Consider the following 16,160-nt stretch of genomic DNA (forward strand, 5'->3'; position numbering starts at 1 on the left):
TACAACAGCATGTTGATATGGCTGTTAGTGTGTCTGTGAGGGACTCAGACACACTAACAGCCATATCAACATGCTGAGTCCCTCACAGACACACTAACAGCCATATCAACATGCTGAGTCCCTCACAGACACACTAACAGCCATATCAACATGCTGAGTCCCTCACAGACACACTAACAGCCATATCAACATGCTGAGTCCCTCACAGACACACTCACAGCCATATCAACATGCTGAGTCCCTCACAGACACACTAACAGCCATATCAACCTGCTGAGTCCCTCTGACACACTAACAGCCATATCAACATGCTGAGTCGCTCACAGACACACTAACAGCCATATCAACATGCTGAGTCCCTCTGACACACTAACAGCCATATCAACATGCTGAGTCCCTCTAAGACACACTAACAGCCATATCAACATTCTTAGTCCCTCACAGACACACTAACAGCCATATCAACATGCTGAGTCCCTCACAGACACACTAACAGCCATATCAACATGCTGAGTCCCTCTGACACACTAACAGCCATATCAACATGCTGAGTCCCTCTAAGACACACTAACAGCCATATCAACATTCTTAGTCCCTCACAGACACACTAACAGCCATATCAACATGCTGAGTCCCTCACAGACACACTAACAGCCATATCAACATGCTGAGTCCCTCACAGACACACTAACAGCCATATCAACATGCTGAGTCCCTCACAGACACACTAACAGCCATATCAACATGCTGAGTCCCTCTGACACACTAACAGCCATATCAACATGCTGAGTCGCTCACAGACACACTAACAGCCATATCAACATGCTGAGTCCCTCACAGACACACTAACAGCCATATCAACATGCTGAGTCCCTCACAGACACACTAACAGCCATATCAACATGCTGAGTCCCTCACAGACACACTAACAGCCATATCAACATGCTGAGTCCCTCACAGACACACTCACAGCCATATCAACATGCTGAGTCCCTCACAGACACACTAACAGCCATATCAACCTGCTGAGTCCCTCTGACACACTAACAGCCATATCAACATGCTGAGTCCCTCACAGACACACTCACAGCCATATCAACATGCTGAGTCCCTCACAGACACACTAACAGCCATATCAACATGCTGAGTCCCTCTGACACACTATCAGCTATATCGGAGACTGGAGGGGTCAAGGCCGTGGCCAAACAGGGAGACAGGAGGGGTTAAGTTTAGCAGTTGGAAGAGGGATCGCCGGGAAAGCCAAAGTCCCTCACAGACACACTAACAGCCATATCAACATGCTGAGTCCCTCACAGACACACTAACAGCCATATCAACATGCTGAGTCCCTCACAGACACACTAACAGCCATATCAACATGCTGAGTCCCTCACAGACACACTAACAGCCATATCAACATGCTGAGTCCCTCTGACACACTAACAGCCATATCAACATGCTGAGTCCCTCTGACACACTAACAGCCATATCAACATGCTGAGTCCCTCACAGACACACTAACAGCCATATCAACATGCTGAGTCCCTCACAGACACACTAACAGCCATATCAACATGCTGAGTCCCTCACAGACACACTAACAGCCATATCAACATGCTGAGTCCCTCTGACACACTAACAGCCATATCAACATGCTGAGTCCCTCTGACACACTAACAGCCATATCAACATGCTGAGTCCCTCACAGACACACTAACAGCCATATCAACATGCTGAGTCCCTCACAGACACACTCACAGCCATATCAACATGCTGAGTCCCTCACAGACACACTAACAGCCATATCAACCTGCTGACTCCCTCTGACACACTAACAGCCATATCAACATGCTGAGTCCCTCACAGACACACTCACAGCCATATCAACATGCTGAGTCCCTCACAGACACACTAACAGCCATATCAACATGCTGAGTCCCTCTGACACACTGTCAGCTATATCGGAGACTGGAGGGGTCAAGGCCATGGCCAAACAGGGAGACAGGGAGACAGGAGGGGTTAAGTTTAGCAGTTGGAATAGGGATCACCGGGAAAGCCAAAGTCGAAACACGTGACAAGTCAAGGGGAGTTAGCAGATGGCATACACATCATAGTGAGAGATATCGTAAACTTGAACAATGAATAAAACCACACTGTACCAGTCTAGTAAGGTGCCTGCTCTTACAAGCCATCTCATTTTCTAGCAGGCAGTCAGGAAGAACTCAGTGCCATGGTATGAAGCAAATCCTCCCCTCCTGCTCAGCGGGAGCGGTGACCCTCTATGTGGGGTTTAAACTGCGATAAATGAGTCCAGTTGGTTTCCGTGCGTACATCTGAAGTGGGGGAGAAGTACTCATGAAATATGGAGGTCTTTTCTGGAGAAGTTGCTGTTTTCTGTCTCTGGTAGATGTGACATAGTGCTGAACTTTTCACTCTCAGACCCAGCCTCCCAGCGCTGAGCGACCAGGGTTATTTTCTCAGACCCAGCCTCCCAGCGCTGAGCGACCAGGGTTATTTTCTCAGACCCAGCCTCCCAGCGCTGAGCGACCAGGGTTATTTTCTCAGACCCAGCCTCCCAGCGCTGAGCGACCAGGATTATTTTCTCAGACCCAGCCTCCCAGCGCTGAGCGACCAGGGTTATTTTCTCAGACCCAGCCTCCCAGCGCTGAGCGACTAGGATTATTTTCTCAGACCTAGCCTCCCAGCGCTGAGTGACTAGGATTATTTTCCCAGACCTCATCACTTATTAAAACAGGGGTTGACCTCACTTACTCTACACTCCCAGTGTGTGTGCGTGTGTGTATGTGCGTTGAGGGGTACCAGTGCTGTGACTTCAGGACTACATTCTGAGTCGGGAAAAAGTTTTCCACTGCATGTGTGTCTGCTTGAGGAAGGCAGAATGTGATCCATGAATGGAAGTGACCTGTTATGTGGTTACACTGCAATGTGACTCATTCTAGTCCCAATGGACTGTGCAGTGTGTGTGTGTGTATGTGTGTGTGTTTGTGAGCATGTGTTCAGGTGCGCGTGTGCATTTGTGTGTGTGTGTGTGTGTGTGTGCATGTGTTAATGTGTGTGTTTGTGTTTGTGTGTGCATGCACCTGTTTAGTGTTCCCCAGGACAGCTCACTCCTCTGTGTTGTCATTGAGGGGACAGACAGAGACACCATCTCCCCTAATTCAATCCTGTCAAAGCGTAAGAGATAAACTGAAATTAGACAAAAACTTCATATTTGTCTTGAAATGTGCTAGTGTCAATGTGACTTTGACTTTCACTGTCCTCTCCTTTACCTCCTCCTGTTATTGTGTTTGTGTGTGTGCATGTGTGTGTGTGTGCGTGCATGTGTGTGTCCATCTCTTCATGGGTCACTGAGGGATGAGGCAAAAGCAGGGCAGCAGTGGACTGACTGTTCACTATGACATTCACATTCACTGGAAACCACTGTATAGCACTGGTACGTACGTGCTGCTGTGGTATACTCCAGCAATAGACAGAAGCACATGGGACCTATAACTGAAACCATAATAACATAATGCATAGTAAAATCACAACTACTGTGTGTCGGGTTCTGTACACCACCCAGCTAGCACATAACGTTATGAGAACCAGATATTTCTTAGAGCTTGGTGAGAGCATGGTTGTCCTATGGTTATTTTGCATACAACCTTCCCAAACCTTCTAGGAATGGTGCAGGATAGTTGCTTGGCTTTGGAACATTCTCAGCACATTTAAGGAACTTGACAAATAAACATTTTTTTTTTTTTCGTATTTCATTACTTTAAGAGAACATTTCCTAAAAGTTCAAACATTGCTACATTTAATAAAGATTTTGGTAATGTTCTAGGAATGTTCTCCAACTCGTTTGACATTGGGAATGTTCTCAAATAGTTCAGAGAATGTTAAGAAACAACATTCTTCTGTGGGAATTTCAGAATTTCAGCATAACGTTTCCTCATGGTTCTATTTAAAGTCATGTTCTAAATTCTGTTCTCAGAGTGTTAATGAAACCTTCCCGTAAAACTTTCAAGGAACTAGAGTAAAACGTTCTCAGAACCTCCCTGCAACCTAAAAATAAATGTTCCAGGAACAGGTGAAATGTTAACTTATTAAAAAATATATAATAAATAACCGGTTTTACCGGTCAGGAAACGTATAGCTTTGTTCTCACAACCAATGTGAAACCAAAAACATACGTTCCCACAACATCCAAAGAACCAAATGTGCTAGCTGGTTATGTGCTCTCGATCACTTACATCCCTGTAAGAGACATCCAATGTGAAGCACCGGTACATACAGGTCTGGTTTACTCCAGTGAAATAGGACATGGACCTCAGACCTGGCAATGATAACGTAACACACATGGTTAAACCACAACTACTGTGGGACTTGTGCATGTTTTCCTCACTGACATGCTTGTCCAGTGTAAGACCCAAGCCCTGTCCAAGCAGAATAGTCCTGGAGGTGTGATATAAAGAAGCTCTCCTGACTCCAGCCCATGTCTGTTTCCCAAATGGCACCCTATTCCCCATAGTGCACTACTTTTGACCAGAGCCCTATGGGCTGCTATGGACCTCGGTCAAAAGTAGTGCACTACAGGCTTGGACGATATACCGTATATACCGTATACCGGGATACAGACATGCCGATGGTACCATTTTCAAAACGGATTACGACGACAACGATGACGACGCACAGCCTGAACGCGCACCTCCCCACAATTCCCAACCAACATGTCTCCGGTACGTGTCCTCTACTCATTTGAATGTGTTGACAGTTGGAGAAACTGCTTTAGCTGCACTGAGAATTCTAAAAGTATTCTAGAACACTGCTCTGCGCACGCGTACACGTTTGGTACTCTGATAGACCCTTAAATTGTTTTGTGCATCAATTAATTTTATTTTACTATTATCTATTTTTATCAAGAAATAGCACCCCTTGTGTGCACTTCCGGTAATACCGTATACCTCGGTATGGTACAGAAACGGTATGAGAGTATGAAAATCTGGATACTGCCCAACCCTAGTGCACTATATAGGAAATAGGGTGTCATTTGGGATGCAGACCATCTATCTTGAAACATGCTCTCTGCCTACTATCACAGATTGTCCAGTGCTCCCACTCTCCACAGTGATAGGAGAGAAAGAGAGAGGCAGGTAGAGAGCAAGAGAGAGAGAGTGCGAGAGAGCGCGAGAGCGAGAGAGAGAGAGAGAGAGAGAGAGAGAGAGAAGGAGAGAGAGAAGGAGAGTGAGAGAGAGCGAGAGAGAGAGAGAAGGAGAGAGAGCGAGAGAGAGAGAGAGAGAGAGAGACACCTACAGAGAGATGAACTTGGAGAAGAGTCCCCTAAGTAAGCTGGTCCTGGGGCTCTGTTCACAAACATAAACAGACTCCACAGAGCCCAAGGACAACAACAACAACACAATTAGACCCAACCAAATCATGAGAAAACAAAAAGAGAATTACTTGACACATTGGAAAGAATTAACAAAAAAACAGCAAACTAGAATGCTATTTGGCCCTAAACAGAGAGTACACAGTGGCAGAATACCTGACCACTGTGACTGACCAAAACTTAAGGAAAGCTTTGACTATGTACAGACTCAGTGAGCATAGCCTTGCTATTGAGAAAGGCCGCCGTAGGCAGACCTGGCTCTCAAGAGAAGACAGGCTATGTGCACACTGCCCACAAAATGAGGTGGGAACTGAGCTGCACTTCCTAACCTCCTGCCAAATGTATGACCATATTAGAGACACATATTTCCCTCAGATTACAGAGATCCACAAAGAATTCGAAAACAAACCCAATTTTGATAAACTCCCTTATCTACTGGGTGAAAAACCACAGTGTGCCATCACAGCAGCAAGATGTGTGACCTGTTGCCACAAGAAAAGGGCAACCAGTGAAGAACAAACACCATTGTATGTTTATTTATTTTCCCATTTGTACTTTAACTATTTGCACATTGTTACAACACTGTATATAGACATAATATGAGAGCGAGAGAGAGAGAGAAGAGAGAAGAGAGAGAGAGAGAGAGAGAGACAGAGACAGAGACAGAGACAGAGACAGAGACAGAGAGAGAGAGAGAGAGAGAGAGAGGGCAGCCAAGAGCCTGGGGTCTGAACCCATTCACCAGTCACCACATTGCCACTTTGTCCCTCTCTCGCAGTTTGATATAATCTGCTTCTCCTCTTCTGTCTATATTTCATCTCTCTCTCCCTCTCTCTTTCTCTCTCTCCCTCTCTCTCTCCCTGCCTGCCTCTCTCTTTCTCTCTCCCTCTCTCTCTCACACACACTGCTGTGAGAGAAGATGCATGATTTATGAAGCTCTATTTTTACCAGTTACTGAGCAGAAGTGAGTGAGAAACGGTGACAGAGAGGGAGAGGGAGAGAGAGAGAGAGAGTGAGAGCAAGAGAGAGAGTGAGAGAGAGAGAAAGAGAGAGAGAGAGAGAGAGAGAGAGAGAGAGAGAGAGAGAGAGAGAGAGAGAGAGAGAGAGAGAGAGTTTGAAGTGAGAGCCCTAGGGGATGGAGGAGGAGAGGAGAGTGGGGAGGCATATATCACCCTGTGACCCCTCTCCTGTAAATGAAAATGGGAAATTGGTTTTACTGGTGAGACAGAAGAATGAGGGAACTGACCAATCTCTATGGAACATTACAGAGGGAAAGAGCAATGGAGCTGTGCCTGTCCCCTTAATATGACACAATAATCTGGACTGTGTCCCAAATGGCACTCTGTTCCCTATATAGCATACTATTTTTGACCAGGGCCCGTAAACTATGTTTGTTTGTCATGTGTCAGACTCAGACACTCTTTACATGTGTCAGAAACTCGTATTGGCATTAGAAAAACGATAGCAAGTAGGTTGGGGGGATTAAGTTCTAAGGGGTATGTGAGTGTGTTTTTGTGGTTTGTGCGTAGGTGTGTGTGTGCGTGTATTTATGTGTGCATGTTTATGTATGTGTAATACCATGTGCATGATTAACAGGTGTGCATGTAGGTGTGCGTGTGCGTGTGTGTGTGTCTGTGTGTGTGTGTGTGTGTGTGTGTGTGTGTGTACAGGCAGCGCTCCCTCCCTAGTTGAGGATGCTGGCTGCTAGGTGCAGATAAAAGCATGGGGATATTTCAGGGCTTTCTCTCACTCTAAGACAGCCCTTATCTCTTCCCCACCTCTCCTGTTGGCTGTGCTGGTCCAGCCATGAGTGATATTAATACCCACGCTAATGAGCCCCTTCCTTGAAGATATTGAAACAATCGGTAGGGGAGGTGGAGGAGAGGAGATGGGGGAGGAGGAAGTCTCTATCCTGTGCCACAACTCCCTGGGGGGCTGTGTGGATTGTGGAACACACGAATAAAGAGTGAAATCAAGCTCCAACTACATCTCCTTCAGGCCTGTGAAAGCACGCGTGGGTAAGGCAGGAGGATAATTTGTGTGCGTCCCAAATGACAGGGCCCAAAGGTCTCCGGTCAAAAGTAGTGCACCATAACGGAAATAGGGCACCATTTGACGCAGAATTACACTGAAGGAGATGGGGAGGATGAGGTGCCAGTGTCTGGCCAGGGAGTGTGTATGCAGGCTGGGTGTGTGTGTGTGTGTGTGTGTGTGTGTTAGGGCTGTGGCGGTCGTGAAATGTTGTCAGCCGGTGATTGTCAAGCAAGCCGGTGATTGTCAAGCAAATAACTGCCTGTCTCACGGTAATTGACCGTTAGTTAACATAAACACATTTAGCATCTCCTGGCTTCCAAGCATAGCCTACAAGCTACTGACGCAGACCTTTGGAAGTGTAATAAATCCATGTAATATAGCCTACACCATCACAATAAATCCATTCTTTATTTTAGACAGGTCTAAAGAAACATGATATGAAGAAAATGTGGTCTATTTCAGAAGAACAGCATAGCATACTCTGAGTTGTCCTTATGTTAGAGATGGAGATATCGTGGACGTAGTTCAGGGTGCCTTGTAAGGATCCGATGGTGAGCGAGTAAACTGCCTCTTCCATCAATCCTATTAGCCAATGTTCAATCATTTGAAAATAAATTAGACGACCTAAGATCAAGGATATCCTACCAACGGGACATAAAAAACTGTAATATCTTATGTTTCACCGAGTCGTGGCTGAACGACGACATGGACAACATACAGCTGACGGGATATAGGCTACATCGGCAGGATAGAACGGCTGACTCCGGTAAGACAAGGGGTGGCGGTCTGTGTATATTTGTAAACAACAGCTGGTGCATAAAATCTAATACTAAGGAAGTCTCAAGGTTTTGCTCATCTGAGGTAGAGTATCTCATGATAAGCTGTAGACCACACTATTTACCAAGAGACTTTTCATCGATATTTTTCGTAGCTGTCTATCTACCACCACAAACCGATGCTGGCATTAAGATTGCACTCAATGAGCTGTATAAGGCCATAAGTAAACAGGAAAACACTCATCCAGAAGCAGCGCTCCTAGTGGCCGGGGACTTTAATGCAGGGAAACTTAAATCCATTCTACCTAATTTCTACCAGCATGTTAAATGTGCAACCAGAGGAAAAAAAAACTCTAGACCACCTTTACTCCACACACAGAGACGCATACAAATCTCTCCCTCACCCTCCATTTGGCAAATCTGACCATAACTCTATCCTCCTGATTCCTGCTTATAAGCAAAAACTAAAGCAGGAAGCACCAGTGACTCGGTTAATAAAAAAGTGATCAGATGACGCAGATGCTAAGCTACAGGACTGTTTTGGTAGCACAGACTCTAATATGTTCCGGGATTCTTCAGATAGCATTGAGGAGTACACCACATCAGTCACTGGCTTCATCAATAAGTGCATCGATGACGTCGTCCCCACAGTGACCGTACGTACATACCCCAACCAGAAGCCATGGATTACAGGCAACATCCGCACTGAGCTAAAGGGTAGAGCTGCCGCTTTCAAGGAGCGGGACTCTAACCCGGACGCTTATAAGAAATCCCGCTATAACCTCCGACGAACCATCAAACAGGCAAAGATTCAATACAGGACTAAGACTGAATTGTACTACACCGGCTCTGACGCTCGTCGGATGTGGCAGGGCTTGAAAGCTATTACAGACTACAAAGGGAAGCACAGCCGCGAGCTGCCCAGTGACACTTGACTACCAGACTAGCTAAATCACTTCTATGCTCGCTTCGAGGCAAGCAACACTGAAGCATGCATGAGAGCACCAGCTGTTCTGGATGACTATGTGATCACGCTCTCCGTAGCCGATGTGAGTAAGACTTTTAAGCAGGTCAACATTCATAAGGCCGCAGGGCCAGACAGATTACCAGGACATGTACTCCGAGCATGTGCTGACCAACTGGCAAGTGTCTTCACTTACATTTTCAACATGTCCCTGACTGAGTCTGTAATACCAACATGTTTCAAGCAGACCACCATAGTCCCTGTGGCCAAGGACACTAAGATAACCTGCCTAAATGACTACCGACCCGTAGCACTCACGTCTGTAGCCATGAAGTGCTTTGAAAGGCTGGTCATGGCTCACATCAACACCATTATCCCAGAAACCCTAGACCCACTCCAATTTGCATACCGCCCCAACAGATCCACAGATGATGCAATCTCTATTGCACTCCACACTGCCCTTTCCCACCTGGATAAGAGGAACACCTACGTGAGAATGCTATTCATTGACTACAGCTCAGTGTTCAACACCATTGTGCCCTCAAAGCTCATTACTAAGCTAAGGATCCTGGGACTAAACACCTCCCTCTGCAACTGGATCCTGGACTTCCTGACGATCCTCCCCCAGGTGGTAAGGGTAGGTAACAACACATCTGCCACGCTGATCCTCAACACGGGGGCCCCTCAGGGGTGCGTGCTCAGTCCCCTCCTGTACTCCCTGTTCACCCATGACTGCATAGCCAGGCACGACTCCAACACCATCATTAAGTTTGCCGACGACACAACAGTTGTAGGCCTGATCACCGACAACGACGAGACAGCCTATAGGGGGAGGTTTGAGATCTGGCCATGTGGTGCCAGGACAACAACCTCTCCCTCAACGTGATCAAGACAAAGGAGATGATTGTGGACTACAGGAAAAAAAAGAGGACTGAGCACACCCCCATTCTCATCGACGGGGCTGTAGTGGATCAGGTTGAGAGCTTCAAGTTCCTTGGTGTCCACATCACCAACAAACTATCATGGTCCAAACACACCAAGACAGTCGTGAAGAGGGCACGACAAAGCCTATTCCCCCTCAGGAGACTGAAAAGATTTGGCATGGGTCCTCAGATCCTCATAAAGTTCTACAGCTGCACCATCGAGAGCCTCCTGACTGGTTACATCACCGCCTGGTATGGCAACTGCTTGGCCTCCGACCGCAAGGCACTACAGAGGGTAGTGTGTACGGCCCAGTACATCACTGGGGCCAAGCTTCCTGCCATCCAGGACCTCTATACCAGGCGGTGTCAGAGGAAGGCCCTCAAAATTGTCAAAGACTCTAGTCACCCAAGTCATAGACTGTTCTCTCTGCTACCAAGTCTAGGTCCAAAAGGCTTCTCAACAGCTTCTACCCCCAAGCCATAAGACTTCTGAACAGCTAATCATGGCTACACTGACTATTTGCACTGCCCCCCCACCCCCACCCCGTCCCCCTCTTTTACGCTGCTGCTACTCTGTTTATTATTTATGCATAGTCACTTTAACTCTACCCACATGTACATATTACCTCAATTACCTCGACTAGCCGGTGCCCCCACACATTGACTCTGCACTGGTACCGCCCTTTAATTATTTGCTTTTATTTTTTTACTTAACACTTTCTATTTTACATTTTCTTAAATGCATTGTTGGTTAAGGGCTTGTAAGTAAGCATTTCACTGTAATGTCTACACCTGTTGTATTCAGCGCATGTGGCAAATAAAATTTGATTTGATTTGATGATATGTTCTGATCAGGTTATAGCAAATGGCTGGGGGCTTCACTAGTTCATTTAGCGGACAATATTTGCTTAGAATTCTGTGGCATTATTTTATAGTATGAAGAATACAATTGAACATAGCTGAATAAAAGGATATTTTCTCCAAAAGATTTGAGGAAGTCCGCACATGCGGCTATTCTGTATTGAGCGGTTAACAAAGAAACAGATACTCCTATTTGCTTAATTTAGAGTTATTTATGTAACTTTAGTTGTGATACAAATGTTGGGCTCTACGTTTAGAGTTTTAATATATTCGAAGGCTGCATGATACGACTCTAATGATGATTTGAAAAAAGTTGCATGAAAGGCATGAGCTCTGCTTTGTTTTTTTGCGCACACTCTTCATCAGTTTCTCATTCGCAATTTGACAAGCTCTTGATAATGCCTTGAATGATCGCCTGACCGCCTGCCTGCCTGCCTGCCTGCCTGCCTGCCTGCCCGCCCGCCCATCTACCTACCACCACCTACCACCACCCACCTGCCCACCTGCCCACCCACATACCCACCACCACCCACCCACCCACCCACCACCACCCACCCACCCACCCACCCACCCACCCACCCACCCTGCCTACCTGCCACCCACCCACCTGCCTGCCTGCCTGCCTGCCTGCCTGCCTGTATGTCTGCCTGCCCATCTACCCACCTACCCACCCACCCTACCTACCCACCCGCCCACCCGCCCACCCACCCACCCACCCACCCACCCACCCACCCACCCACCCACCCACCCACCCACCCTACCCACCCACCACCTGCCGCCTGCCACCTGCCTGCCTGCCTGCCTGCCTGCCTGCCTGCCTGCCTGCCTGCCTGCCTGCCTGCCTGCCTGCCTGCCTGCCTGCCTGCCTGCCTGCCTGCCTGCCTGCCTGCCTGCCTGTCTGTCTGTCTGTCTGTCTGTCTGTCTGTCTGTCTGTGTCCTTGTGTAGAGAGGCTGTATTGATTAATGCTGATGACGATGTCCTTTGGCTGATCAGTGTGTCAGTGTGTCAGTGTGTGTCAGTGTGTGTGTGTGAGTGTGAGTGTGAATGTGTGTGTGTAGGTGTGGGTGTGTGTGTGTTGGTGTGTGTGTGTGTGTGTTGGTGTGGGTGTGAGTGTGTGTACAGTGCCTTGCAAAAGTATTCATCCCCCTTGGCGTTTTTCCTATTTTGTTGCATTACAACTTGTAATTTAAATTGATTTTTTATTTGGATTTCATGTAATGGACATACACAAAATAGTGCAAATTGGTGAAGTGAAATGCAAAAAATAACTTGTTTTAAAAAATGCAAAAAAAAAATAACGGAAAAGTGGTGCGTGTATATGTATTCACCCCCTTTGCTATGAAGCCCCTAAATAAGATCTGGTGCAACCAATTACCTCCAGAAGTCACATAATTAGTTAAATAAAGTCCACCTGTGTGCAATCTAAGTGTCACATGTTCTGTCACATGATCTCAGTATATATACACCTGTTCTGAAAGGCCCCAGAGTCTGCAACACCACTAAGCAAGGGGCACCACCAAGCAAGCGGCACCATGAAGACCAAGGAGCTCTCCAAACAGGTCAGGGACAAAGTTGTGGAGAAGTACAGATCAGGGTTGGGTTATAAAAAAATATCAGAAACTTTGAACATCCCACGGAGCACCATTAAATCCATTATTAAAAAAATTGAAAGAATATGGCACCACAACAAACCTGCCAAGAGAGGGCCGCCCACCAAAACTCACGGACCAGGCAAAGAGGGCATTAATCAGAGAGGCAACAAAGAGACCAAAGATAACCCTGAAGGAGCTGCAAAGCTCCACAGCGCAGATTGGAGTATCTGTCCATAGGACCACTTTAAGCAGTACACTCCACAGAGCTGGGCTTTACGGAAGAGTGGCCAGAAAAAAGCCATTGCTTAAAGAAAGAAATAAGCAAACACGTTTGGTGTTCGCCAAAAGGCATGTGGTCCTCTGTAGCTCAGCTGGTAGAGCACGGCGCTTGTAACGCCAAGGTAGTGGGTTCGATCCCCGGGACCACCCATACACAAAAAAAATAAAAAATAAAAAAATAATGTATGCACGCATGACTGTAAGTCGCTTTGGATAAAAGCGTCTGCTGAATGGCATATTATTATTATGTGGGAGACTCCCCAAACATATGGAAGAAGGTACTCTGGTCAGATGAGACTAAAATTGAGCTTTTTGGCCATCAAGGAAAACGCTATGTCTGGCGCAAACCCAACACCTCTCATCACCCCGAGAACACCATCCCCACAGTGAAGAATGGTGGTGGCATTCATGGGCAGGAACTGGGAAACTGGTCAGAATTGAAGGAATGATGGATGGCGCTAAATACAGGGAAATTCTTGAGGGAAACCTGTTTCAGTCTTCCAGTGATTTGAGACTTGGACAGAGGTTCACCTTCCAGCAGGACAATGACCCTAAGCATACTGCTAAAGCAACACTTGAGTGGTTTAAGGGGAAACATTTAAATGTCTTGGAATGGCCTAGTCAAAGCCCAGACCTCAATCCAATTGAGAATCTGTGGTATGACTTAAATAATAATATAATAATAATAATAATATGCCATTTAGCAGACGCTTTTATCCAAAGCGACTTACAGTCATGCGTGCATACATTTTTTTTTTGTGTATGGGTGGTCCCGGGGATCGAACCCACTACCTTAGCGTTACAAGCGCCGTGCTCTACCAGCTGAGCTACAGAGGACCAGCGGAACCAATCCAACTTGAAGGAGCTGGAGCAGTTTTGCCTTGAAGAATGGGCAAAAATCCCAGTGGCTAGATGTGCCAAGCTTATAGAGACATACCCCAAGAGACTTGCAGCTGTAATTGCTTCAAAAGGTGGCTCTACAAAGTATTGACTTTGGAGGGGTGAATAGTTATGCACGCTCAAGTTCTGTTTTTTTGTCTTATTTCTTGTTTGTTTCACAAAAAAAATATTTTGCATCTTCAAAGTGGTAGGCATGTTGTGTAAATCAAATGATACAAATCCCCCAAAAATCCATTTTAATTCCAGGTTGTAAGGCAACAAAATGCCAAGGGCGGTGAATACTTTCGCAAGCCACTATACATGTGTGTAAGTGTGTTCCTACATTACGTTAAATTAAAATCCACTTTGTGAGTTTGTGTATAATTAATTGTGTAATAACTTATTTGCTTGTCTGTATATATGAGTTTGCGTATGTCTTCCCCGTTCCCTGATAAAGATGTCCAGCCCTGCTCCTGTGCTCTATCAGTATGCAGCACCAGCATCATTGGCAGGCAGGCTTTGCAAACACACACACACAAACACACGCAGGCACACACACACACACACACACACACACACACAGCCAGTGGATTCACTTAAGGGGAGTTAGTCACAATTAGCTGTTAACATTACAAGGCAGAATTTAGCCCTGGCCAGTATCCCCCGGGGAAATTAAACCAGCTCTAAATCATTAAACCACAAGCTAAACATTAACAGACATTTGCATTTTTATTGCAACTTTAAAATAATGGCGTGACTCCATTATCTCCCAGACACAGAGAGAGAAGTTTTTTAGGTATTATTATTGTGTCGTCCTGCGTTGGATTTTTTTTTGTTTATCAAGGGGAAGAAGCTAGAGAACGAGAGGCCTCATCGGTTTCATGCCGGCGCTTTGTGGAGGGTTGTGGAAGGTTGTGATTACAAAATAAACAAAACAGAAACAGCACAGGCAGAGGAAATAGTGACTGGTTTGTTATGCAAATCCCCTCTTTTATTTCTCCCCAAAATAAACAAACAATAACAGAGGATAGAGGAGCTGAATAGGGGGTAACAATATGATAGACAACAACAGAAGATAGAGGAGCTGAATAGGGGGTAACAATATGACAGACAACAACAGAGGAGCTGAATAGGGGGTAACAATATGACAGACATCAACAGAGGAGCTGAATAGGGGGTAACAATATGACAGACAACAACAGAGGAGCTGAATAGGGGGTAACAATATGACAGACAACAACAGAGGAGCTGAATAGGGGGTAACAATATGATAGACAACAACAGAAGATAGAGGAGCTGAATAGGGGGTAACAATATGATAGACAACAGGTTTGACTGTTAGTTGAGTTCTCACTTACAGTGAGGGAAGAAAGTATTTGATCCCCTGCTGATTTTGTACGTTTGCCCACTGACAAAGAAATGATCAGTCTATCATTTTAATGGTAGGTTTCTTTGAACAGTGAGAGACAGAATAACAACAACAAAATCCAGAAAAATGCATGTAAAAAATGTTATAAATTTATTTGCATTTTAATGAGGGAAATAAGTATTTGACCCCCTCTCAATCAGAAAGATTTCTGCCTCCCAGGTGTCTTTTATACAGGTAACGAGCGGAGATTATGAGCACACTCTTAAAGGGAGTGCTCCTAATCTCAGTTTGTTACCTGTATAAAAGACACCTGTCCACAGAAGCAATCAATCAATCAGATTCCAAACTCTCCACCATGGCCAAGACCAAAGAGCTCGCAAGGGTGTCAGGGACAAGATTGTAGACCTACACAAGGCTGGAATGGGCTACAAGACCATCGCCAAGCAGCTTGGTGAGAAGGTGACAACAGTTGGTGCGATTATTCACAAATGGAAGAAACACAAAATAACTGTCAATCTCCCTCGGCCTGGGGCTCCATGCAAGATCTCACCTCGTGGAGTTGCAATGATCATGAGAATGGTGAGGAATCAGCCCAGAACTACACGGGAGGATCTTGTCAATGATCTCAAGGCAGCTGGGACCATAGTCACTAAGAAAACAATTGGTAACACACTACGCCGTGAAGGACTGAAATCCTGCAGCGCCCGCAAGGTCCCCCTGCTCAAGAAAGCACATATACATGCCCGTCTGAAGTTTTCCAATGAACATCTGAATGATTCAGAGGAGAACTGGGTGAAAGTGTTGTGGTCAGATGAGACCACAATGGAGCTCTTTAGCATCAACTCAACTCGCCGTTTTTGGAGGAGGAGGAATGCTGCCTATGACCCCAAGAACACCATCCCCACCGTCAAACATGGAGGTGGAAACATTATGCTTTGGGGGTGTTTTTCTGCTAAGGGGACAGGACAACTTCACCGCATCAAAGGGACGATGGACGGGGCCATGTACCGTCAAATCTTGGGTGAGAACCTCCTTTCCTCAGCCAGGGCATTGAAAATGGGTCGTGGATGGGTATTCCAGCATGACAATGACC

General features: G+C 46.0%; 1 protein-coding gene across 1 annotated transcript in view; it reads left to right on the forward strand.

Moving 5' to 3' along the window:
* Window positions 1–16,160, forward strand: part of gpc3 (glypican 3) — a 329,459-nt gene that overhangs the window by 132,685 nt on the left and 180,614 nt on the right. The gene's annotated exons all lie outside the window — the stretch shown is intronic.

Source organism: Coregonus clupeaformis, chromosome 2 (genome assembly GCF_020615455.1).
Source record: "Coregonus clupeaformis isolate EN_2021a chromosome 2, ASM2061545v1, whole genome shotgun sequence".
In the NCBI taxonomy this organism is placed as follows: domain Eukaryota; kingdom Metazoa; phylum Chordata; class Actinopteri; order Salmoniformes; family Salmonidae; genus Coregonus; species Coregonus clupeaformis.